General features: G+C 44.2%; 1 protein-coding gene and 1 long non-coding RNA gene across 2 annotated transcripts in view; one reads left to right on the forward strand and one right to left on the reverse strand.

Annotated features, from left to right (window-relative positions):
• The window catches only part of LOC119646408 (pikachurin), a 590,540-nt gene that overhangs the window by 88,178 nt on the left and 477,173 nt on the right, over positions 1–25,189 (reverse strand). The window lies entirely within an intron of this gene.
• On the forward strand, positions 16,809–17,592 carry LOC119646409. The gene is made up of 2 exons (XR_005248735.1): positions 16,809–17,143; positions 17,207–17,592. It is a non-coding gene; the product is annotated as an uncharacterized LOC119646409 (long non-coding RNA).

Raw genomic sequence — 25,189 nt, forward strand, 5'->3', positions numbered from 1 at the left:
GTGAGACAAAGTAAGACGAGGGCTTCCGCCAAATTTTGGCTGACGACCCACATGCACTTAATCGAGTTGTTCACTACTCTAGGATGGATCTCCGCTAAACCGCTCACACCATACGAAGACCGACGAGAAGAGTACGTTCTGCGAGGCAGTCAAGAGTATTCTAGACACGAAGACAGTGTGGCTCATGTTCCCGGTTCCGAGTGGTGCTAGGTCTTCAACAGAGAGTTGCAGAAAGTGAAAAGCCAAGCACCATCATTCACATCCTGCAAGCGAATATTCAAAGGAGTGCAACTGCTCATGACCTGATGGTGCAGCTGGTGTAAGAAACTAGAGTTGACTAGTTTTTTCCAAGTAAGCTGCACCGAGATAGGTGTACACCTTCGTAATATGATGATATATCTTACGCTTTTGGGTGAAAGATAGGGTTAACTTGCGAGTGTGAGGAGCATCGGGTAGATGGCTACATTTAGGTTCGTCGTGACGGAAGTGACTTTTTCAGCGTTTACCTTACATCGAACGAATCTATGTCGGTTTTTTGGAATAGGCTCGGCACCTTGGAGAACGAGATTAGAATCGGAACACGGAAGAGAGAATTCTAGCCGGACGAGATTTTAACGCCAGAGACGTCGAATTGGACATACCTCAATCATATTCTCGAGGTACACAAATTTTGGAAATGGTCACCAAGGCAGGACTAATTGTCCTAATTATCGATAGCACTCCAACGTTCCTGGGACTCTATTTCTGAAGTGGTCTTTGCTACGGAGCTCCGGACGTGGACAGAAGAACTGCGACTGAATTTCAGTACATTTAACGATGAGCATTATAACCACAGCTTGTGATGCTTCGGGGCCCAAAAAGAGACCATCCACCTTCGCGGGACGATGGATGGCTGAAATTGTAAGTCTATGAAGGAATTGTTTCAGATTTCGGAGGATTGCTCACGATGCAAGAAGCTAAAATTAGATAACGCTTACACTCGCAGAATACGAGAGAGAGAAAAAGGAACTACACCATTAAATCAACAGGCGGAAAACACTCAAAGATAAGCAGCGACGTTAACAAGGATCCATGGGGTCTCATGTATAAAATGGTTACTGCAGTGAAGATGGAAGAAATCATGTGGGTCCTTTTTCTTGTCCATCCCATCGGAGCTGACACTATCGACAAGAATGTAAATACTGAGGAATGCCCATTTCTCACTACATGGTAGAAACTAGACGAGGTGGTCATCTCCATGAAGGACAAAAAAGCACCAAGATTGGATGATATTCGCAGTGAATTGCTGAAACTTCTATGCAAGTATAAGATGGACTTGCGACTCCGTGCATTCAATGCACGTTTGACAGTGGGCGTTTTGCCATGCCGCTGGAAGGTTGCGAGGATTGTTCAGATAAGCAAGGGTAATGGTGATCTCGAGGCGTCGTCAGTGTACCGTCCTCTTGAGAATCTCATGAAACCAAGACTTACAAGAAAATATGGCCTTCAAGTGGGGCGATCCACAGTTGATGTGATTGAGGAAGTGGTCCAAGTGGTGAAACTGACTCAGGCATACAGTTGTCACTGACATGGAGAGGCGCTCCTTGTGACCCAAGACGTATGAAATGCCTTTAATTCTGCGAAGTGGTTCCACATGATTGAGGTGAAAATCGCGTCCATGCTCTAGGTAACCTTTTGCGAATAGGGGAGAGATTATTAAGGGATCGCGACCTACTCTACCCAACTCGGGAAGGACAGCGCTAAATGATGGTCGGACGCATCGGAGACGACTCAAGGATCTATCCTCGGCCCTTACTTTTGGAACGCCTTATAAGTTATTCTCCTATGACTCAAGTTGTCTGATGAATCGTAACTGGTCGGATACGCGGATAAAGTCGTAGCATTGGCTACCGCAGGCACGGTTGAGCAAGCTGGAATGGTGATGCGCGAGCCAGCAGATGACTATATATGAGTTTCCCATAGCTTGGAAGAAAACTGAAGTCGTTATCCTAACCAAAGAGAGAGCCCCCACAGTCCTCCCTGTTCAGGCTGCTGAAGCTATGGTCTTGTTGAAGTCGATTCATGCTTCTTCATGGCTCCGAAGTACACGCTGACTCCCTTAGTAAGTAGGTGTATCGTAAGCACCTAGCGTAAGTATAAAGAAGAAGGGCTCGGCGAGCTGTTTTTGCCTATCGCATCGTCTCGAAGCCATCAGTAATGGTGATGGCAAGAGTTATTCCGAGCGCTCTACATACTACTGAGCGGAAGTTTATATACCTTCGAAAAGGCGAGGTAAATAAGAAAGCTGCCGCTTCTGGAGAGAGAGGCCATGGTCAGCACATGGTAGCAATCCTGGCAAAGAGGGTCAGATGACCGCACATCGATGACATGCGAAAGTGGTTCAATCGCCGACTGGATTTATTGCAAGAATGTGGTGGATGATGCCTGCCACATCTTTTTCTTCTGCAGAAGGTGGGAGCACCACCGCTATCACCTTTCGATGTAAGAGTCTTTGGACGCCATACTTGAGGACATGCTGCCGACCGAGAACTTCTGGAACAGGGTGGAACGTTTGAGAAATGCCAGCGTAGTTGAGGCTCCCTGAACCACGAAGTTAGGCTACCATATTGATAATGTTCCCCACGGGTCTGGGTTAGAGTCCTAGACGAACCAGCGGAGTGTTTTAGTTGGTAGTTTACTTGAGTCAGGAATCCGGCAATTTGTGCCTAAATGCATTCCACCTCTCTGCCGGGGACCTAACAGGAGGACAATATGGCGCAGATGCGGCCAGGTAGGGCATAAAGCGAATGCCTGCAACGAAAAGGAGACGTTCCATGCAGGGATCGTGGAGCCTCGTATACATTGCGGGCTCGGGGCGGTGTCAAGCCTTCAGGATAGGACTGGAAAGACGCCTCCCACACCGGAGTTCAACCGCTCACTAGTTGCAAGTGCAGTTCGCTGAAGAGATTTAAGCTGATATAGTGCTCCTCAGTGAACAGTACCGAAACAAGAACTCAGCTTCATGACACCCCTTATCACACTTATCAGATGCCGCTGTCATCTGGGTTGCGGACAGCACCATCCTTATGGTTTTTGTTCAAGGTGTGCTCGTGATGAATTGCAACCTACACGGCTCATCGGTAACTTAGGTACGTGGCTGAATTAGAAGCATGGTCATACTGATTATTTCCTTACCTAGCTCTAAAGCGAGTTTGGAGGTTTTCAGTCTTACCTGCATAAGATTGGAATTTCCTGATGGTGAAGTATCGAAGATGGGATAGGATTCGTTAACAACTTTATTTTTAGCAGAAAAAAATTTTCGGGGAGATGCTGGGGAGCCTTGATAAGTGGAGCCGTGTTGCGCATTACGTTTGCTTGGGGGCAAGCTCGAAGTAATACATATGACAAACGGTTCCAGACTAGCTCTCTGACGATAGGAGGTATTTAGTTGGTGGTCCGATAGCGTGGGTGCAAACGCATTCATATACCCAACCCCAAAAAAAATAGTGGGTCGCTAGGGTGTTTGCATCAGTATGGTTCGAAATTTCTAAGAAAGCATTAATTTCTTAATAGAGATGCTGCTAGGGATGATTTACTAGGAGCATATATGGTCACAGTGTTTCTTCCTTAAGCTGCAACACTAGAGACGGAAGATCGCATGGGTTTCCTAATTGCTCAGAATGAGCATCTTTAAACCGCGGTTATGGAGAGTCAACAGGAACAAGGTGGTGGGTAAGGGTATACTCCTGATGATCGAGCTGGATAACTGATGCCTAGAGGCGGTCAATCGTCGAAGTTGCCATATCAATTTTGGATTTTGCAACATATCTGTACACGTGTACAGGGAAAAGCCGGGGAATGGCACACGGGTGGAAAACCTACAGAAGTCCTCGAAGAAATCTCAGAGGCCATAGAGCTGAAAGTGCTGGATCAAGCAGGGAAGTAGATCTGCTGTGAAAAAAAGGAGCTGAACAACCAAGACTTGGATTTTATAGGATTTACGGTGGACAGCGACTTGCAGGAAAGCGTCATATCGAAAGAGGAGGGCAACGATCTTACATTGGATAAGAGCCTCAAGCATTAACGGAGTTGATAGCTAGCCCTGGTTAACCTCCACCATGCAGCACCTGCATTTGCAGTAATTGCAAGGACAAATTCCAAGGATAACATTGGAATAGTGATGGCTCAGGAGCTCTGGGTGTACTGGGGGTAGGTTTGCAGTATGCATGGAGGAAGTATGCTGGTAATTTAAGACTCTTCTTGAGAAAAACCAAAAGCCTGCATCATTCTTCAACGTAATTTAAACTATATATGTCTTTCAGAGTTCCTAACCGGAAATTTGTGGCTGTGCGGGGAGAACTTGTGAGGCAGTCGTGGCATCGGGCTACTTCCCAGGAGACGACATCCAAATTCAATCCGAACTAGTGGCTAGACTGTTGAAGTACTTTGGGACGCTACCGCTTCTCATCGGATGCCAACGCCCATCACGATGTCTGGGGAAGTAGCGAGACCACTCAAGAGGTGAGTATTTATTCCTTCCAATAACATCAAAATATATAACACTGGAGAACACTCCAACATTCGTCACCAGCACTAGATAAGAGGTATTAGACATGACTCTAAGAAAGACTCTGATGTACGGGCCAGTCAGGAATTGGAGGGTGTCCGATGAGCCTTCTATGTTGGATCACCGAATAATCAGATTCCACATTGAGGGCAACTCCGAAGTAAAAAGAATAATAAGGAATCGTAAGAGAACGAATTGGTACTCCTATACAATACACCTGAGTAACAACATGACTCACTTACAAATGGGTGGTGATGTCAGGAGTGAACTGGAACTAAAATCGGTGGTAGAAGACCTCAACAAAGTCATCATTGACTCATATGAGGCCAGCAGACTGTTAAGTCATCAAGAGATGTATCCTGGCGGAACAGGAACCTAGCCAGAATGACAACATAGGTGCCAAAACTCTTCAACTGGGTAAAACAAATTGGAGACTCGCCAAGGTAAAAAAAATCACTAACTGCGTATAGCAACGCGATCAGGGAAGCAAAACAGAACAGGGAATTCTGTAAAGGAATCAGACAAACCAGAGTAGACCTGCTTCTGGGAACTCATTTCCCGGGGTCCTACCCCATTGCGGGAAGTGACAACATTTTGCCTGAAACTCCAACAACGAACAAAAGGGGAAGAAAGGAGAACTGTAAACTAGCAAAAAAGATATGCTGGTAAGCTAGGGTAAAGTGGGTGGAGGGAACTTTTAAAACACTGATATCTTCCGGAATAGATAGCATATCCCAAGCACTACTCCAGAGAGGTCAAGAAATCATCTTAGAATCTCTCTAAGGGTGATAAGGGGAAGTATAGCCCTGGGATATATACTAAAGGCATAGGGGCGGTCAAAAGTGGTTTTTATGAGGAAAACGGGTAAGAAGGATCCTTTTCACCCTAAATCTTTCAGACCATCGTTTGTATTCAAACCGGTGGAGAAAGTCATAGACAATAATATTATAGTAGAACTAACGGATCCGGTAGAGTGTGCGAAATACTCCTGACAAAATGTTTGAGAGTAGGCAAATAGAAGTAGCGGAAAGTACAAATTCTATTATCACGACGGTTGTCTACAGGGCGGAGTATTATAATCGCTTGTGTGGAGTATGGTAATGGACGAACTCTAGGACGTGCTAACAAATACTGGAATACAGTTCCAGGGATACGCGGTCAACATTGTTTTAACTTGTAGGGGCAAATAAGAGGAGACCCCACATGACAGAATTCAAACTGTATTAAGGGTTACTAGTGTCTGGTGGAACAAGGCGGGGCATCGTATCAAACACTGCAATTGTATGGTCAATGATTATCTATGGGGCGGTAATCAAGGCAGAACGAACTTATCTCAGCACATAAGCCAGGGAGTGAGGCATGGAAGACCTCCCAAGGACATTGATGGAGGTCTTTCTGGGATTCACTCCTTTCCATCTGCACAAGAAGATGTAGGCAAGGAGGGCAATCCTCAGGATGGCCGGCAGTATCAATGAGGCTGGAGCTGTCTAAATCGAAGGAACATTGATATTCTTTCTAGGCTGCATTCCGAATTACTGATACCAAGGGATAATATGACAACGAAGTTTCATACCGACAAGAAGTGAGAGAAAGAATAGAGAGTGAATAAGAAAAAAAAACAAGTTAGAGTAACAGGGCGTGGCAGTGACACACGGTGTAAACCAGCAGAGGGAGTAGACCCTGGGGTCAGTGGCCCAAGAAAAACGCGCTTTGACCCAATGGGTAAGCATGCAAGCATATTTCCATGTGACTTCTTCAACCTCGAAAGGAACTAGAGCGGGCAGAGCATTGCTATTCGAATCGACACCCAAGCGATTGAAGATGCTCGACTTGCTCAATACGTTGGGTTCCAGGCTACATTGGGTTAGAAAACAATGAAGCAGCGGACGAGCTAGCCAGGAAAGGACAGCGTTTCCGTTACATGATTTAGAGCCATGGAGTCGGAATTGGGTTCATGACTACGATATTGGGACTGGGGGAACTTACCCGGAATGGGACATTCAAGAGTGAGGAGGGATACGAACCTAAGCGTTGGAAAAATTGTTTAAACCCCACCAAGAAAAGCCTTTGGAACATGGTCGAAGTACTCATAGGTCATTGCAGGGTGAACTATCACCTAGGGAAGCTAGGGATATCTACAGAGACTGTCTGTAGATTCTGTGAGGAGAGTGATGAAACCACCACACATCTGGGACAGTGTCCAAGTTGTGTCCAGGGACAGGTTGAGGCCGGATGCTAGGTTCAAGTAGGGAACAAAATAAAGTTTCTGCCGATTAAAGGTTTAAACGAACAATGTCAGGCCACAATAAGAAAAACCTCCTATAATGCCAGTTCCAAGTTATTCAATTTACTGCACTCCCATAAGCTCCTGAAACGAGTTATTTTTAGCGCTACATAGAAGGATATGTGTATGAAGGGACTCAATGACAAATTCGTGGGCCTTAAAAGAAACTTTCTCAAGGAAACAAATTGGTAACCTATAGAAACGTAAAGCCAAATGAATTGTTATTTACAGAACTTTGTCCATGGGTTTCACTAAGAAATTTGTATGGCTTTCGCTTCAAGTCCCCAAGGATAATGTTTAATTGCCGCCTTTATTATGAAGGAGACTTCTCCCTCTCAACTTCAAAATATTGAAGACTTTTCATCTAGAAGATCCCTCACTCGAAATCATCCCTGCTTTAATGAAAATAATTAAATCACATTACTCAGGAGAAAGTAGGAATCATAGCGCTACGTGAGCTCTCCCAGCTACATGAGCTGCACCTACGAACATACATCACTGTGTCCTTAGAGTGACTACACATATACGCAGGTGTTTTCCAAGGTACGTCGACGTGGCTGGTTGTTAATTCCATCCAGAATGGTGAGGTGTCTGACGTACCATTTCCTTCCTTTCTGCTGGTGATATAAATCTTTGACTGCAGTTTATTTGTCACATACATGCAATCGCAACTCGTCATCTCTGTCTCGTGTAAATGCAATAAATGTCTGCCGGAAAATGTAATTAAGTTAGCAACTGCTTGGTTGCCTTTCTTCTGGTCCCTGCGAGCGAACATGCATATATGGATACTTGTATCTTGTCAGGCTATATGTCGGGAGTGAGTGTCATAAATCAAAAAGGATGAAAAAAAATGTTGAGGAGAGTTGGGAATGCGAAGTGTGGTGGGGCTCAAGTTTTGTCTGGGAATGTAAGGGGGGGGGGGGGGGGGGGGGGGGCGTCCAGAAGGCTGAGAGGTTTTCAGGTTGTATGTCTGCGGAGTTTTAAACTTTGTTGTGTTTTAAAAGTTTATACTCAGACATGAAATTGAAATAAGCCTGATGTTGTCGGATGAACTTTACTCGCATGAGCCTTCAAAAGTAGATTTACTGTCAGTCCTGAAAAATTCTGTTGAAACCTCGAATTCAGCAACAGTTCGGGATGTGTTTTTCTACAATAATTGGTGCATGAACCTTTTACTTTCAAATATTTTCCATGAGGGGTTAACTCCTCTTCCGGGAGGCAGTCATCCCACCGAAAGGGAGTCCTAATTCAATGTAAACACTCAGTCATTCATGTCCTGTTTCAAGTAATGAAATATTCGAGTACAGGACTTCCCGTATACACACACAATACTTAAAATATCTGCTCAACCTCCAGTCATCCTTGAATTTTGTTAGCATAACCTTTCAACAGGCAGCAAGGCGCCCGCATTGCCGAACGAACAAAAGCTGTAAATATTTTCAAAAACAAGTGACAAAATTTCCGAATTCTCCTTCACTCGTCTGGCAACAACAAAAGTCAACATTTATCTTTTGTGCCCCACAACACAGAACTGAAATTACTTTTCATTGCAGCACAAGGACTTCTCCAAGCCTCCTTAAACACGACGTACATTGTTCATCCATTTTCAGGGCAAACAAGTACAAGTGACTCTTTAAAATAATAAGAAAACAATGTAGGCTTGCCATTAAGACAATTTCAATAGTTTGCTCTTGGTATTCCAGGGAACATTGCGGCCCACAGCAAGGATGATAAGCACAACAGCTGACAAGGACATTACTACAGTTCGGATAATATTCTATAATAAAACATTATGTGTGACAAAATGGGTTCATAAATGTTTCGGAAAGTTTTCGAATAAAGGAGAAAGGAAAGTGCCATTGTATTGCGCTTGGGAGCTCAAAAGGGTAAGTGCACACAAAAGAAGGACATTTTCTAAGACTGTTATAATTTTGTGTACAGTAAATATTCATTTTCTTACTAAGAACTAACGGAAAGTTTCGGAAGAGATAGCTTAGTAGTAATAACGGAGAGAACCTCTTGCAACATGTATCTTCAGAGGATATTATTTGGTGATAATTTAGTATCGCGTAGATAGTTCCCTTTTAGAAAGGAGTATATCTTCATTCCTTAGCTTTTACCACGAATAAGAACCAGGTATTTATCGTCTTGAATTATCATAGTAAATCACAATGACTAACTGCAGTATGCAGTGGATCAGGTTATCACAACGAATTTATTTCACCTTGTGCTGGCGAAACCAATGGGGGCTAGATTGCACTTCAGCAAAGAGATGGATAGTATATGTTAGTGGTTCTCCAGGACCAAGCCTGTCGTCTATGAGACTGTTAGTGGTGATAGCCTTACTCTGTACGAGACGATCCAGGGGTTTAGGAAGTGGGCAAACACCTCTGCATTGGGCGTGACTGATTGCATTCGAACGATTCCCTCAGGGAGTAAGCGTCACCTAACCGTACCATTGGGGCTACGGCACAGCGGACCTCCTAGTCACCATATTAATGAAATTCGTATGAGCTAACTTGAATAAAAATGACAGACAAGCGAGACCTGACACCGTATGCAAACCGATGCACCAAGTGAAGGCATTTCTTAGCTATTTTAATAATTAGGTGATAATAGGCGGAATATGGAGAAAATGGAAGTCAGATAGCAGGGCCAGGCTCAACATTGGAATGCTGCGAAGACCACAGCCCACTAAGGTCTATAATCGGAAGCCAGGCATCAGCGAAAGTACGCCAGACCTTGAAGAAAACCTGTGAGAAGTCGGCAGATTTTCCGTCAAGCGCGACCTTAGGTTTCTTTTTAGACTGTGCATAGGCACATGTTTACTCATCTCTAGCGACTGGGTCAAAATGACTATGGGAAGGATACCCAGAACCGAAAGCCGAAATGGAAGAAGACAAAAGAAGTAAACTTATCACATATAGACTCGAAACCCCAGTAACGGCGGCTTTTGTCAATGAGCAGATGAGTTCAAGGTCATGGATATCCCCCGATCGCGATGCCTCAATGGTAGATAACTTAGCCATGGTTTCATTTGATGCTACAAACGATATAGATTTACAGGAGGAGATATTCAAGCCTTGCCAAAAACATGAATAACGCAGGCAAAAAAAGGTGAGCTGACAGGAAATCGCTGGCCGACCAAAGCAATCCAACCGTAACTGTACGCCACCCGTTTCAGAGGAATGGGTACCAAGAGCCAGCGAACAAATTTACAAGGATCAGACGGAATGATTTAAACAACTAGAATGAAAGAAAGAAAAAAGGAGGGTCGGAGGGCGAGTAGAAGGAACCGTGCCGCGCCCGCCTTGTGCCAGGCCGCCAGATATGTCGGCGATAGTTCAGTGCATCGGCGGAGGGTCTTCACACTTCCAGCGATGCAGTGGGTGGCTCCAGTCTCTGTTCTGCCCCACATCACCTCGCCCCAGCTGAAACAATGCGGTTTCAGCGGAGGAATCCGAAACTTTATTTCGCCGATGGTGTTACCGAGCGAACCTGACGTTTCGTGAACACTTTGTTGGAACGTCCCCCAGTTTGACGCATGGTTTCAGTCTGGACAAGCAGAACCATTTCGGGCCACTCTGGACAGCGAGCTTCTAGGCGTCTTCCCGCTCCAAGACTTTAAAGGGGTCCTCGTATGGTACTTGCAGCGGCTTCCGGGATGCATTTACTCTAACCAGAATGTCTCGGGGCCTCTGGGAATGTCGACCTCCAGCGTCGTATGTCGGGAAGGTCTAGTCGGCAGCGGTTTTGAAATCGCGTCCATGAGCAGACGCAAGGACTGCGCTTGGTGCAAACGTTCCAGTATCCCGTTGGAATGCAAGTGGTATGCAGTGGCCCTGTGGTGTTTGAAACCCAGGAACCTACCTTACTCTGAGAAAAGGGTAGACTGAAATTGCATTCCATGATCCATAATGATTACAGCTGGTACACCAAAGCGCATGATCGATTCTCGACAGAGAGGCTTGGCATAAAATTGCACAATAATATCAGTCAGAGGTATTGCCTCAACCCATCGCGTAAACCGATCGACGATTATGAGGTAATTTTTGTAACAATGCAAGTCTTGAAAAGGGCTCATGATATCGACGTGGATGGAGGAGAAACGCTTGGTCGACCGAGGGAATACGTCTACTTCTCTGTTTACGTGTTTCTTGATTTTACATTTCTGGTACGCGATGTTCTATCTGGCCCAAGAGGTTACGTCCTTGTTCATGGGCGGTCAGAAGTATTTTCCAGTGACGAATTGGCTTGTCGTCCTGATGCCTGGGTGCGCAAGATCGTGTACTGCGTGAAACACTTTCATGCGAAATTCATCCACACTAAATGAATCGACTTGGTGATGATGAACATGTCAACATTCGCAACAGACTTCTAAGATGGTCAACTCGATGTCATCTAAGTACATCAAGTGTGTCAGTTCGCACTTAGCACGTAGACCACATTTAATTGCAAAACCATGACCTTTAGCATGATTCAGTAGTCAAGAAAGGAGGTTCAGTGCTTTGCAAAACCAAAGGGGACTCAACGAATCCCCCTGGAAGATGCCCCTCCGTCTATGGATGGGCTCTGAGGTATTAGCACCCTCAGATGTACGCACTGATAAGGTGGTATGCCACCCTTCCATGACTGTCGCCAATCTTGCTGATCAGATAGTAGATATACTGAGTAGCCTGCCTCATAATATCGATGTGAATTGGGCCGCCATCAAAAATGCTCTTTTCTTTGGTGCCACCCGTGTGGTCGTCGGCCACTTTCTGAAGGAGTGTCATAAGATCTGGCTGACTGCGAAATCGTGGAAGCGGATCGGAAGGAGTTGAAGATTCTACTGTAACCGGCATGACGCACTCGAGTGCTAATACCGAGCAAAATCCTGAGAAATTCAGCGTAGTGAACGCCGTTACAAGAGAAAATTTGCTATTGCGCTGGTCACCTTCATCACCTTTCTTTGCTGTATCACATCCAGTGAGGTTGCTCCTCTTGTGGATGAAATTGCTTGTCGGCGTAATATGCAGATGCAGACTATTCGTTCAAGCAGAAGAGAAATTATTTCGGCCATCAATGCACTCAAGCGGAAAAAAATTCTGGGCTTAATAGTCTCCTCGCAGAGTTATTTATGGCTGCACCTGGAGATTCTACAGATATCCTGCTTCCACTCGTGCGGAAATCTTAGAAATCCAAGACTTTCCCCAGATGGTGTTAAAAGGAGATGATGGTTAACATATAATGGCCTTAAATGTCGAGTGATCTCCCTATTTCTATTAAGGCGTTGATCAATTTGTATATCAGGAAAGCGTGGTTTCGGTCGACGGTGTCAACGAGCTGGATGTTTTTCGACACATTAAAGCGCTAGGTCCGACCAAACTGCCGTGCCTAAAATGTGGAAATGCAGTTATCCCAATACCAAGATCAAGCTGAGATTATTTTCCCGCTGTCATTCGAAGGCTCTAAGGCTTCGTGAACACCTGCCTATGACGTACAATCGAAGCATACTAGCTTGATACTATTACAAACGAATAACTTGACCGGTGGACAATCCTGGCACCGGAAGGCGATAAAATCGGAAGGCAGAAGTGACAGTGGATAGGTTACACATTAAGGAGTAGAGATAATTGAAATTCTGGCGTCGTTATGCAATGAAACCCACTCTTCCAACATGGCTGACAAATAGGTCACATGAAGGGTACCTGGTGTAGAACAGTAGAAAAGAAGTGCAGTTCGTCTCGTGAGGTCGTGGGGGGAGGTGAGGTACATTTCAAGTAACCATAAACGATGGCGGATAACTGTGTTTGACGCCTGTATTCCACCAGTTGTTGCTAAAAATTAGTGCGGTCCGCAATCAAGTCGATAAGGGACTCAGAACTACTAACGTCCTCGAACAAGCCAATTTTTGATCTGATGCTATTTACTACCAACGTAGAAATATTCGAGTTCCACTTGCCAGACCAAGCTGAAGAACACGCCCACTTTTCTGTACTGTAAAGCATGTTTGTTGCAACGTATTTTATAGTATCTGTGGTCCAGGACGCTTGCGAAAAATCCCTCATGAAGAAATGCAGCCTTCATTTGAAAATGGTCCTCAGGATTTACAAGGTCGAATTTTCCCTTAAGGTTCTGTTGTGTGGTAGCTTTTGTTGAGTGGAGAATATTAAGGAACCAAGCTTAATAGAACCCAGAGAACCGCAGTTATGGCCACCACTGGGGCCATCAGTTCATGCCTAATAAATGACTTCCATGTATCTATACTATTTCTCCTTTTGGGAACTAGCTCGTTGCTCATTGTGCTCTGTTTTGGGGAGAGTTCAATTTTACCTTCCTATCTACCGCCATTTACAGCAGGTTTCTTTTTATAATAAAACATAGGCATGCCCCATTGGTTTTCGGCATGTTCATTATGACCCGAGGGGAAGTGGACACAACACCACATCAAAATCGGTAATCAACAATTTAGTCTATCAGAGGCTCTATCCTGGACTTGGGGTTCGAGATGGGTTTCCAGTAAGGGCTGTGATGTGTAGGGCAGATTCAGAGAACTCGTTTCATGTCCTCTGTGTCTGTTCAGCGTACTGCGTTGTCCAGAATCTAGACGACTTGAGCGTTCATGGCTTGAATGGTATTTTTAACTTTAGCCAGTGCCTTACTAGCAGAGATAAGCTTCGATGCGCTAATGCATACGCCTGTACTGCCTTTCGGCGATGGAGGGAGTTCCTCGACGCTGCTCCATCTGCAGTTTGATGAGTGAATAGCCGTGGTAGATAGCCATTAGTTCGGTGAGATCAGTGTTAGTTCTTCCTGACACAACCTTTAGTGTTGTATAGTGCGCAGAGTGATAATTGGCTGGTGGAAAGGTTTCGTTACACTTTTCCGCACAGTCAAGCCGTTGGGGTGTGTCGTCCCCGCATTCTCAAGGAGGGCAGTCAGGCCCGAGCCTGTAATGGGATTTGTTTGAAGTGGTTCTTTCTACGAAGCATCGACGGAGGCTATCAGGTACCATTGAGATCGGGATGGCCCTCTGATAGCAAATGTTCTGGGAGTATTCCTGGGAGATGTACTTTTGGTCCTATTATTTACGGTTGTCCCACTTCCTCCTGTGGCCGTTTTATGGTGGTGTTGGTTGTACGTATATCTTGGGCAGAATTCCTTGTTTGCTAAAACTTGGAGTTGTAATGTACGACTCGACGATGTACCCCTTAGTTGCGGCAGAGGTGTTGGATAGATCCGTATCCACCCTTTTACATGTATGGCGACTCCCTCCCCCTAAATTCAACCTAGAAGGATACCACCCACTGCATGTCTGGGGGTACACAGTTCCCACCTTCTCACCAAATTTCGTGTCAATCGGTATAGCCGTTTCTGAGAAAAGTGTTTGTCACAGACAGACTGACAGACAGACAGTGTCGAGCCACAGGGCAAAGAGCTATTATGCCCGAAATCGAAAAAGATTTCAGGCTGGTCTGTAAAATCTTTGGATGTGCAAACCTTCATAGAGGTGATCAGATAGATAGAGGTGGTTAGATCAACCTGATAAAGCAGGTGCCTCTACGGAAAGAGCCGTCCATCTGGCTCAATGCATCGCCAAAGCATGTGACCCGTCCATGTCTAGGAGGTGCTCATTCGCCAGTAAAAGACCAAACTACTGGTGGAATGATGAACTGACCGGCCTTCGATCAGCCTGCCACCGAGCCAGAAGAGCGGTTCAGAGGGCGGGAGGTAGAGTCGATCAGGGGCAAAAAAAGTGCGCCTATAAGGCAGCCCGAAAAACCCTCAAGCTCGCCATCCAGCGAAGCAATAGGAAATGCTTTAAGGAGCTCTGCTCCCGGTTGTTGAGAGCCAAGGCGACTTTTCAAATCAGCAGTATGGGTTCCGTAAAGTCAGATCAACCATTGATGCCATCAAATTGGTTACTGGCTTGGCCAAAGATGCAATTGACGAGAAGGGTAGTACCAGCAAATATTGCGTGGTAGTAACCCTGGATGTGAAAAATGCATTCAATTTGGCCAATTGGAATCTAATAGGGAAATCTTTAGCAAAGGTTGGTATTCCCGCCTATCTCGTTGCTATCGTCGATAGTTATTTAACTGAAAGGAGGCTCTGGTATGATACCGAAGACGGACCCCAGGAGTACGTTGTTTCCGCGGGTGTCCCGCTGGGCTCCGTATTGGGCTCACTACTGTATCATGTACAACGATGTACTTAATCTTCCCCTTCCGGGGAAGCCACAGTGATGGGTTAGGCTGACGACATAGCGCTGGTTGTTGTCGCAAAGCATCTCGAAGATGCTGAGTTATACTCAAGCCAGGCAATCAGTGCTGTTAAAAGTTGCCTAAAGAGCTCTGGTCTGACGCTTGCGGAGGAAAAAAAACGGAAGCGATCCTCATCACGAAGCGCCGGAAGAGAAATTACGCCTGTATTAGAATCGGGAATCATATCATCACTTCCAAGTCGACCATCAAATACTTGGGGGTGGTGATAGACAGGAAGCTCAGCTATAAGCAACACGTACATTATGTTTGTGATAAATCATCCACTGCTAGTATGGCCCTGGCGAGGATGATGCCGAACGTGGGAGGGCCACGGCATAAATCTAGATTGCTTATAACCAGGGTGGTGACCTCAATCATTTTCTATGCGACCCCAGTTTGGAGCGAGGCGTTGCGGATGTCAATTAACATTAACAAACTGAATGCAGTCTACAGAAGGACTGCTCTGAGGGTATGCTCTGCCTTCAGGACTGTCTCAGATGATGCAGCATTCGTTATCTCTGGAATGATGCCGATTGACATCTTGGCAGATGAGATGGCGAATATATACCATGCGAAGCCAATCTCTCCCTTATTGCAGACGAAGAACGCTAAGAGGAAGAGATCCATAAATAGATGGCAAGAGCGGTGGGAACGCTCGGGAGAAGGTCGGTGTATCCACAGGCTCATTCCTGCCATCAAGGAGTGGTTGGAGAGACGACACGGTGAGATTAATTATAATCTCACCCAGTTTCTCACGGGACATGGAGGATATCTCCAATACCTGCACAGTTTTAAATTGGAGACCTCACCCGACTGTCCAAATTGTGATGGAGTTCCAGAGCACCCAGAGCAGGTATTCTTCCACTGTCCGAGATTTGTGGAAGAAAGGAGGAATCTAGAGGAGATTCTAGGAGAGGTGCTGGCGCCAGAAAATCTGGTGCTGAAAATGCTAGCACATTAAGAGAATTGAGATGCGGTCAACTCCATGATCGCATCTATACAAGATAAATTGCGAAAGGCAGAGGAAAGGAGAAAAGCGCGGTCACGTGCGCCGCGTATAGGAGAAATGGGATTGAGCTAGAGTGAACTGACTCCGTGATGTAATACCTTATGGTGTTTCCGCGGGGCAGTGAGGGAGTCGAAGGTGGTTTTAGTGGGTAAAAATCACACACGCTGGTGTGTCCATACCAGTGTCTTTTGAAGATTTCCACCGCCTCAAAAAAAAAAGCCAGACAGACTGACAGATAGACAGACAGACACTGAACCGATTTTGATAAAAAAAACGGAGCCGGAAGACACAGAGGAGTATCCTTCAAAGCTTATTATTTCACTTCAGTTAGAAGGTCCAGTTTATATCGACGGAATTCTCACTGCAAAGAGTTTGCGTTCATTTCAGAATAAGAAAAGGTTAGCCTCTACTCGTGGCGCTATTTCAGGTTCCAGTAGCAATAAAGTCTCAAAATTTGCAGTTTGCTAGCCCAAGAATTTGTACCCGTTTTAATGGCGTTGGGGTTGGGGTTTAATAGTAATCGAATGTGATAAAGATATAAAAATTCGTCTTAGTCCTTTTATAAATAAAAAACACTGGATTCGGGTGCAACGTTTCATCTTCAATTGGGGGCTATTACCTTCTTCCCAAATTAGTTAAAATATTTATCCTCATTCAGTCTCTAAGGCGCTGAGTAAACTCAGGATTCAAACGACTATTACCCCTACCCTATACGTTGTCATTTTAGAAAGTTGTGAACATTTCGTGACCTTATTCCTTTCCTCCGAATTAAAGTCGTTCACTGAAACAAAACAGTATCTCCTTTGAACCAAAACGTCAGTTTTCCACGAACACCAAAGATAAAGATACTTTCATAAAAAGATGAACATAATATTTCCTCTGAATTTTCACTACAGGTAAAACTCCTCCTGGAAAACATATTCTTCTTTCTTCCACTCTCCACGACAAGGAACAGGATGCGGAAGCGGCGTGACGGTGGTGTTTTCTACATTTCATGACGCTCTCAACCCCACACCGAGTGTTCATATTTACCGGAGCCACCCGAAACTTTCGCCTACGTTAATAATTTCCATATAAATATAATCTCATGTTCGCTGATGATTTTCATTTTTCCCAAGCAGCTTTCACGAATGGGATTGGCTTGTTTGAAGCGAGATGAGTGTAAACCTCCGTAAAAAATATCCAGAATTTTGTTCAGTTCCTCCGTGTATATGTGATCAACCCCATGCAAAGGATTTTCCGTGTGTTTGGGTGTGTGCGGTATTTTCATTTTCCAACTAACAAACAAAATGTTGATAACGGAAGAACACGATTGTCGGTAAACATATCAAAGGAGGGAAACAATGGAGCGGTTATTTGGTGGGATTAGGGATGAAATTTTATATATCGAGCAAGGACGCAAAATAACTTTTCGCAGCGTAAAAGAAATTGTTCGCAAATTCTATATCTTTGTACGATTTCCACTGACTTTATGAGCTTTTATTCTGCAATAAAACGCTCACGGCAATTATGTTTCGGTCATGGTGAAAATCGGGATGGAACAATTCTCAAAACTTTAAAATAACTGAATTTTCCAGGACTTTCAACGGGAGTATTTATTAAAGTAGTTTTGCTCTCACAGGATCAAATATTACGAAAGGCTATAATGTTCCCGAGTTCTTAACTATGCCACACGGGAAGATTTTAGAAATTGAGAAAGGAATTTCTTCGTGGAAGTTGCTCCAAAACGTGAGATACAAGTTGCCTGAAACTTATGCAAACGATAAAGTTTTCGCTCAAGAAGTGGGTCGTCTGTCTCGCCCCCATTTCTTTGCCGACTTTGATGACCCAACGCCGTCCTCTCATATCAGCTGAATCTGCCATTCCCTTATGTTGATCTTTGCCCAATATGTTGAGAATTTTAGTGTGGAAATATCTGCTTTGTTTACGATTTGAAGACTGAACTATTTGAACTTTCCCACTCAGAGCGTAAGGCTTTAATTTCGAAAGAAGTGAACGCTTTCTCTAAGGAACTTAGGATCTCCAAGACCACAAAGTTTCGTATGAACTAAGTTACTGAACAAAGTGGACCTAAGCTCTCTAGTTAGAATTTTCCAGCAGTCTCAAAGGCCCTGTATCTTTTTGCTGAACATCGATACCTTCACCGTAACCCTACTTTCAGTTGTGTATTAATCCAAATCCAGACACTGTACAAGGATACTTCACTGGGAAAGATGTTACCATCAACGTCATTTCCATTTTATCAGTAGTTTCCGTGCCCATTTACGTAATAGGTTACTGCACTTGGTAGGTGGACTTTTTCAGTGGAAAGGTGACGATGACCGACAAAAAAGATTCGGTTGAGGGTGTACAGGATTCGCTACTTAATGGCTGGAAGTCATTTGATAAGATTTCCTAATAGAAATAATAGAGTAGAGCAATTTCAAAGATAGTTAATTTTGCTTTCGGGAGACATCTCATGTGAGCATATATTTTCATGATAGCAATGCCGAAAGGAAACAACTGTCGACAGCAAGGAAGATACTTACATAGCGCAAAACGCTAATTACTTCCTTTGGGGGATGAAGTGACGGAAATTTCAGGTTTGTACATTTCAGTTATTTCTTCCCTTATTATGGCAGGAGGGGAGGAATATGTGAGATTAAGCAGCACAGATATATTTAGGAGATTTTTGTTTTTTGTTGTGAGGCTTTCTTTGACTTTTGTGAACAAAAATAATACAGGATTCCTTGAATAGAAGTACGCTAAAAGGATTTGAGTTCAATGAAAGTATAATCAATGTGCAATGTGCAAAATTTCGTTTCGTTTTTTATTAGAGTGTAGCGTTTATCAAGCATTTTCGTGCGGGTATTCTGTGAATTCCCGAAGAGAACGCCGAAAAGGATATCCATGAACCGCCAAATTTTCGATGAACATACGGTACCCAAAAGCCTTGGGAGAGAATACAAATCGTAGGTGGTATCTGGAAAACGTTCTCACTGGATACTTTATCGACAGTGAAGTACCTTTTCATGTGAGATACACAGTAGAAGTCCATTTTATTTTATAGTGGTGATTTTCTCAGTCAACCAAGAAGGCAAAACTATCCCAAAAAGAAATAGAAGTCACAGGATCTCCTCACCTAAGTGCAGCGTCACTTTAGCTTTAATTATACGAATTTCGAAATAAAGTAGATTGGTTAGCCTAAGTGAGTGCTGAGTGTTGGTATCATTGTGGTTAAGTGTTGTGGAGGAGCGGTTAGCTCTTAGATGGGGGACATCGAGGCATTTTTTTTCTAACTTTCTCAATATTTTTAGTCAACTGCAAAGGTGATTCACATGATAACAGAAGACTTACACAAAGAAATAAGATAATACGAAATTAGCAATTACCTAAACAGCGCCCACAACTGGAGATTAAGAGAACGAGCAAAGCGGCACTCATTCGGTCACCGAGGTTAAGCATCGTTGGATGTATTTTGATGGGAAACTGAACAGAACTTTATTTCCACTTTTTTCCCTTATTTTTTAGGCCATCATAAAATAAATTTATAAAATTGGATACACAACACAGTTGGAATACTCTTGATGCAGCCCTTTGCGGTGCGGGGGGTGGAGGCTTAGTCTTGAACTTTTGTTTATTCATAAATGAATTATCATAGTATAAATTTCTTATATATATATATATATATCTTCGACTACTTTTGCAATCATGGAGGAACCGGGCTGCCTTGAGGGCGAACAAGTTCTCGACAGCGAATCTGTCCGTATGGAGGACATAGAGAGCAGTAAAGCAGACGATACGAGAGTCGGCGACAACGGTGGTGATGGAAATGTCCCAGAAGAGGATGCTAACCAGGCAAGTTGCAATTGTGAAGATGGAAAATTGGGTGAGTTTTTGGTCTATGTTTCCAAAAAATTAAAGAAAAAAAACAAAACTCAAGAAAAAATGTTAAATAATGTTAAAAACAATGCAAGTACGAGTGAAAATTTAAAAAATAATGCAAGTACGAGTGAAAATTTAAAAAATGGTCCGACTGGGGATACAATTAGCACCCGAAATAAAGAAAAGGGGGAAAGGGTGCCCCCCATTAATGTTTATAAATTAGGTGGTAGAGATTTAGCCACTCTACTTAATAGGAGCGCGGGGCTCTCAAATTTTGTTATTAAAAAGACGGGAGCCGAGAGAGCCCAAGTCAAATACAATAAAATTGCAGATTACAAAAAAGCACGGGAGGTCCTCGAGCGAGTGAAGGCTCCTCACTTCACCTACACTTCAAAGGAAGAGAAGGTGCAAACCTTCCTTCTGAAAGGCTTGGATGCGGAGGAAGAGCCCGATGAGGTGCTCAAAATGCTCCGGGAGACGGGAACTGAGGTTAAGTTCCTCTCAGTGTCACGGTTTAGTACGAGGAGGTCCGTTTTGGAAAAACAAATCCTGCCGCACTTCCTCGTGCAAATAAGCCCGGAGAGCCGGGGAAGCGATCTGATCGGCATCAGGTCGCTTAATTACCAGGCCAGTCGTTTTGAGCGCCTGCTAAGGGGCGAAATAGTCCAGTGTCGAAGATGCCAGCGCTATGGTCACTCGGCAGTGAACTGTCAAATGACCTTACGATGTGTAAAGTGCGGGAAAGACCATACCGCAGCTGAATGTTCGCTGACTGAAGCAGATGGCAAGGAAAAAACTTTCTATGTTAACTGCGGAAGCGGAGGGCATCCGGCTTCGTACCGTGGATGTCCTGCATACCGCAATGTTAAGGTCACAAGGCAGCAAGCACCGAGATCGGCCCAAAGAACGAAAGTGTCAGCGGCGTTGGACGGTACCGTCCCTTCGGCACCAATCGTCTCGGGGATCCCATTTGCAGAAGTAGTTCGACAAGGGGGAGTTAAGAAGCCCTAACAAGATGCAACAATATCCTCAATAAAATACTAACCATGTGTGAAAACATGCAGCATACGCTACACGTACACAATACAAAAATAAATAGCATAACAGAATATTTACACAAACAGCATGTCCGCTGCTAGGTCTGCAGTCACAGCGGTACCACTGGATGGTCTCCGGATCATCGCGATTAATGTGAATTCCATCGTAGGAATCCATCGAAGAGCGGAGCTCCTTGATTTCGCTGCCAGACAACAGCCTGACATAGTCTTGATTTCAGAAACCCACCTCAATCCGAGGCATTCGATAACATTCAAGGATTTTGAATTCGTGAGGAACGATAGACGAAATTGTGATGGGGGAGGTGGTATCGGAATACTTGTGGGTCGCCATTATCGTTTCAGGCATATTAATAGGCCTGAATTTGAAACCTTTGAGTGTATCGAAGTCTCATGTATTCTTTTTTCACTGCCTAGAGGAGGGAATTTATACATTCTGTCAGTCTATGCAGTGGGAAACAACCGAGCCAAGTTCAAGGAGGAATTCCATTCTCTGTTTACGATACTCGAACTGAATAGGCTGCAGAATTACTATATTATAACTGGCGACTTGAATGATAACCGGCATCCCGCAGCCACCAGTACCAAGATTTCTCTTTTTCATCCCGCTTAATGTCAATTGCTCTCGCTCTGGAGTATCTCCAGTCGAATCCCGGAGCCTCCACTGTCAATTTCGGGGGGTATTCTATCCTTTTGTCCGTGGCCCGTCTATGTATATGACACATAACCGGATCACCGGCAGAATCAAGAATTAGACCATTCCTGTCAAGATACACGAACGCTTCGGGAGGAATGAAGCCTGTCGTGAGAGTTTTCTCGAAATACCCATCATTTGGGTAGAACGGCTGCGAAACCCAAGGGTTCTCACCATGCGAAGCAGATCACACTATATGATTCCGAATCAATCTGACGATAACTGTATCGATTCTTGGCACAGCAGCAGCTGCATACATCACTTCATTAGTTACATAGTGCTCATAGTTTGACGAAGCAGTCCTATTAAGCCCCGTGCAAGCACGCAGACATTTCCTTTCAAAGATCCTTATTTTCTCCATTTGGCTAGCACTCAAATTAAACCAGATAGCACACCCGTAGATGAGCACCGGTCTAACCAAAGTAAGATAGCAAATAATCTTAACCTTCCGGCTAAGATGTGGAGCATAAAAGAGTCTTCGAAGAGACATGAATGCCTTGCGAGCGCTTTCTAGCGCGACTTTAACGTGCTCGTTAAATTGGAGACGCTCGTCAAGACGCACACCCAGGTATCTAACGCACTTCTTATGAGGAATGCGCTCTGAACTATCCTCGTTCGCGACAATGTGGAAATCTCTCCAATTCCTTTTCAAGTTCCTACTGGCATACGCCAAGGAATTTCGAAACAGAATCGTTTCACACTTTTGCGCATTGATTTTCATCCGCCAACTGTTCGTGAAGAACTTAATATCATTGAACATCTTCTGAAGTTCAACTTGCACCTCAGTTACCTTCTTGTGCGTGTAGGCTATCAGATCGTCAGCAAAGGCAAAAAAAAGACCTTTTAGGAGATTTATTAAAATCGAAAGAATTGAGCAATTCGCCGGCAAATACCGCAAAAAGTGTAGGCGCAGTCACTGTCCCTTGCTGTAATCCATTCAGAACATGAAATTCTCTGTTAGTAGTGAGATTTCCGTCCGTAATGACAAAGCACTTGCCATACAGCATACTACACATCATCGCTACGAGGTGACTGGGAAACTCATTCTTCAGGAGCCTGAAAATCAGTCCATCCAACCAGACGGTATCAAAGGCTTTCTCCATGTCTATAAGGCAAGCGCCTACGCACTCACCATTGTTAATCCGCCAGCAAATATCAGACGTTACCTTCGTTATTGCATGTATTGTCGAATGTCCAGATCGAAATCCGAATTGCGCGTTCGTCAATAATTCCTTCTTCTTGATATGCCCGTTCAAGGCTTTCAATACCAAAACCTCAAACACCTTGCTGATGTTAGGCAGCAAACTGATTGGGCGGTAGCTTTGAGGGCTGGATGAATCCTTCCCTCTTTTTAAAATCGGGAATACTCGGGCTTTCTTCCATTGTCCTGGAAAGAAGGAATTGTTCAATAAATTATTGAACAAAATGCAATAATTACGAATGGCAATGTCTGGTAAATGCCTGAGGACCACGTTGGGAATGCCATCCATACCGGATGATCTCTTATTGTTTACTCTTCTGAATATGGAAGTTAACTCAACACATGAGACAAAGTAATCAAGCAGATTATCACTCGGTATGAGATGAGCCTGCAACGCAGAGCTAAATTGGAGAACGGTGGTGCCGTTCAGGCTATATTTGAAATTGTGGACATCTCGTTCTACAATTTCCGAAAGTCGCGTTGGCTCTAAGTCCGTTCTGGGCCGATGCACCGATTCAAAGTGCTCCCCTATAAGTTCGAGTTTCAGAGCATCATCCATCACGATGTAATTGCCTTGCGCATCAGCAGTTACACTATTCGTGTCTATACCTGAGTCAATGAGGTGTTGTATCTCGCTGCCACCGACTTTAATTCTCGGTACAGTTATTCGTGACTTCTTCCGGAATAACGTATTTATCTTAGTAAACATGGAATCTGGATCGCTTGGTGAAATACCCTTTAACTTCTCCCGCCACTGGGAGTTCACTTCATTTATGTAATGTTGACGGATAAGATCCCGCGCGATCTTTAGAAGTGATTTGAACTCAACCAATATGGGATGATGATAGTCCCCATATCTCCGGTAGATTTTGTTGACGCGAGTGAGCAGAAGGCTTTTCACTTTTTCAACCGTTTTGTGGCTTCAGTTTCATATCCTTCCATATTATTGCGAGGTTTAATTTTAGGGACGACTTGTTCAATTGTTTCCAGCGTCAAGTTTTCCAGCTTGAGAAGATACTGAAGTATTTCCTCGTTGCTCAAGTTCCTGTCACCTGGTGCAATTGTACTATCGTTTTCCCCATCAAGAGGTGGGCATTCCTCTCGATATTCCCGAATAAACCTCTCTTGGAATTTCTTCCAATTTGTTTGTTTAAAGTTCAGCCTGTGGACGCCACTGTCCATCGGCAGAAGGCGAACTCTTCGTCCATCAAACAGAACTTCAATAAGAATAGCGTTATGATCGCTATCGTAAGGAAGAGTCTGTAGTTTCCGTTGAGGATTCCTAAAATTAAAGTTCAAGCGGGCCAGGTTGGACTCTTTATTTGCCACTAAGGCCAAGTGAATTCTGTCGGGTTTTTGACCATTTCCCGACAACTTATTGTAAAATTAGATTTTCATTTCTTACTGTTTCTCTTCTCTGTCTGTAAATCGTTATTCAAAAATTTTGAGAGCCCACAGTGGCCATTAGATTTAAGTTATTTTTGTTATTTTAAAAGATTGTTTTTTATTGTTCATTTTTCCAATCTATATAATATATATATATAATAAAAATGATTTTAAAAACAAAAATAAAAACAAAACATATTTCAGTCCCCGCTGATGTCGAAGCGATCCGTCACCAACAGCCTGCGCGAAAGAGCGCCGTCCCTACAACCACTAGATCCTCCTTGTCTTGAACCAACTACCAATAAAGTAAGCGACGACGACAATATAGTTCTTACTCCAGATATTTCTATCTCTCACAGTTCCAGGGATAATCACTCCGATTTTGATCTTCTGTCTTCTGACGAAGGAAATAACATGCAATAACAGGCGTCGGAACGAAATACAGGAATCACTTTTCTGCATATCTCCTGACGAAGATATATACTCCCCAGCAGCCCACAAAGCGACAATCCCCGACGCTACTGCATCCATGTCGTCCAGCGCAGCCCCAGAGACGTCCGCTCATCCAGCTCCCACAACCAGCACCTCGCCTGCTATTCCAACACCTGGCATTAAGGACCACGCTACCTATGCCCCAACATGATCCGAAGCATATCGACGTCCAATACCGATGCATCCATTCTGGGTTCTAGGTTGTATTCGGTTGAAAGACAATGATGCAGCGGATGAGCTGACCACAAAAGGAGCAGCAACGCTGCTATACGGGCTAGAACCTTTCTGTCAGATCGGAAAGAGGAAACTATACCGAGCGAGCTTTCTAGGAATGAAAAGGTTCTGGGTGCTCATAAAGGCGTACCAATTCAGGCGCTCGTAGGATTGTTTAAACTTAGCCCTGCATCATTGT

Source organism: Hermetia illucens, chromosome 1 (genome assembly GCF_905115235.1).
Source record: "Hermetia illucens chromosome 1, iHerIll2.2.curated.20191125, whole genome shotgun sequence".
NCBI lineage: Eukaryota > Metazoa > Arthropoda > Insecta > Diptera > Stratiomyidae > Hermetia > Hermetia illucens.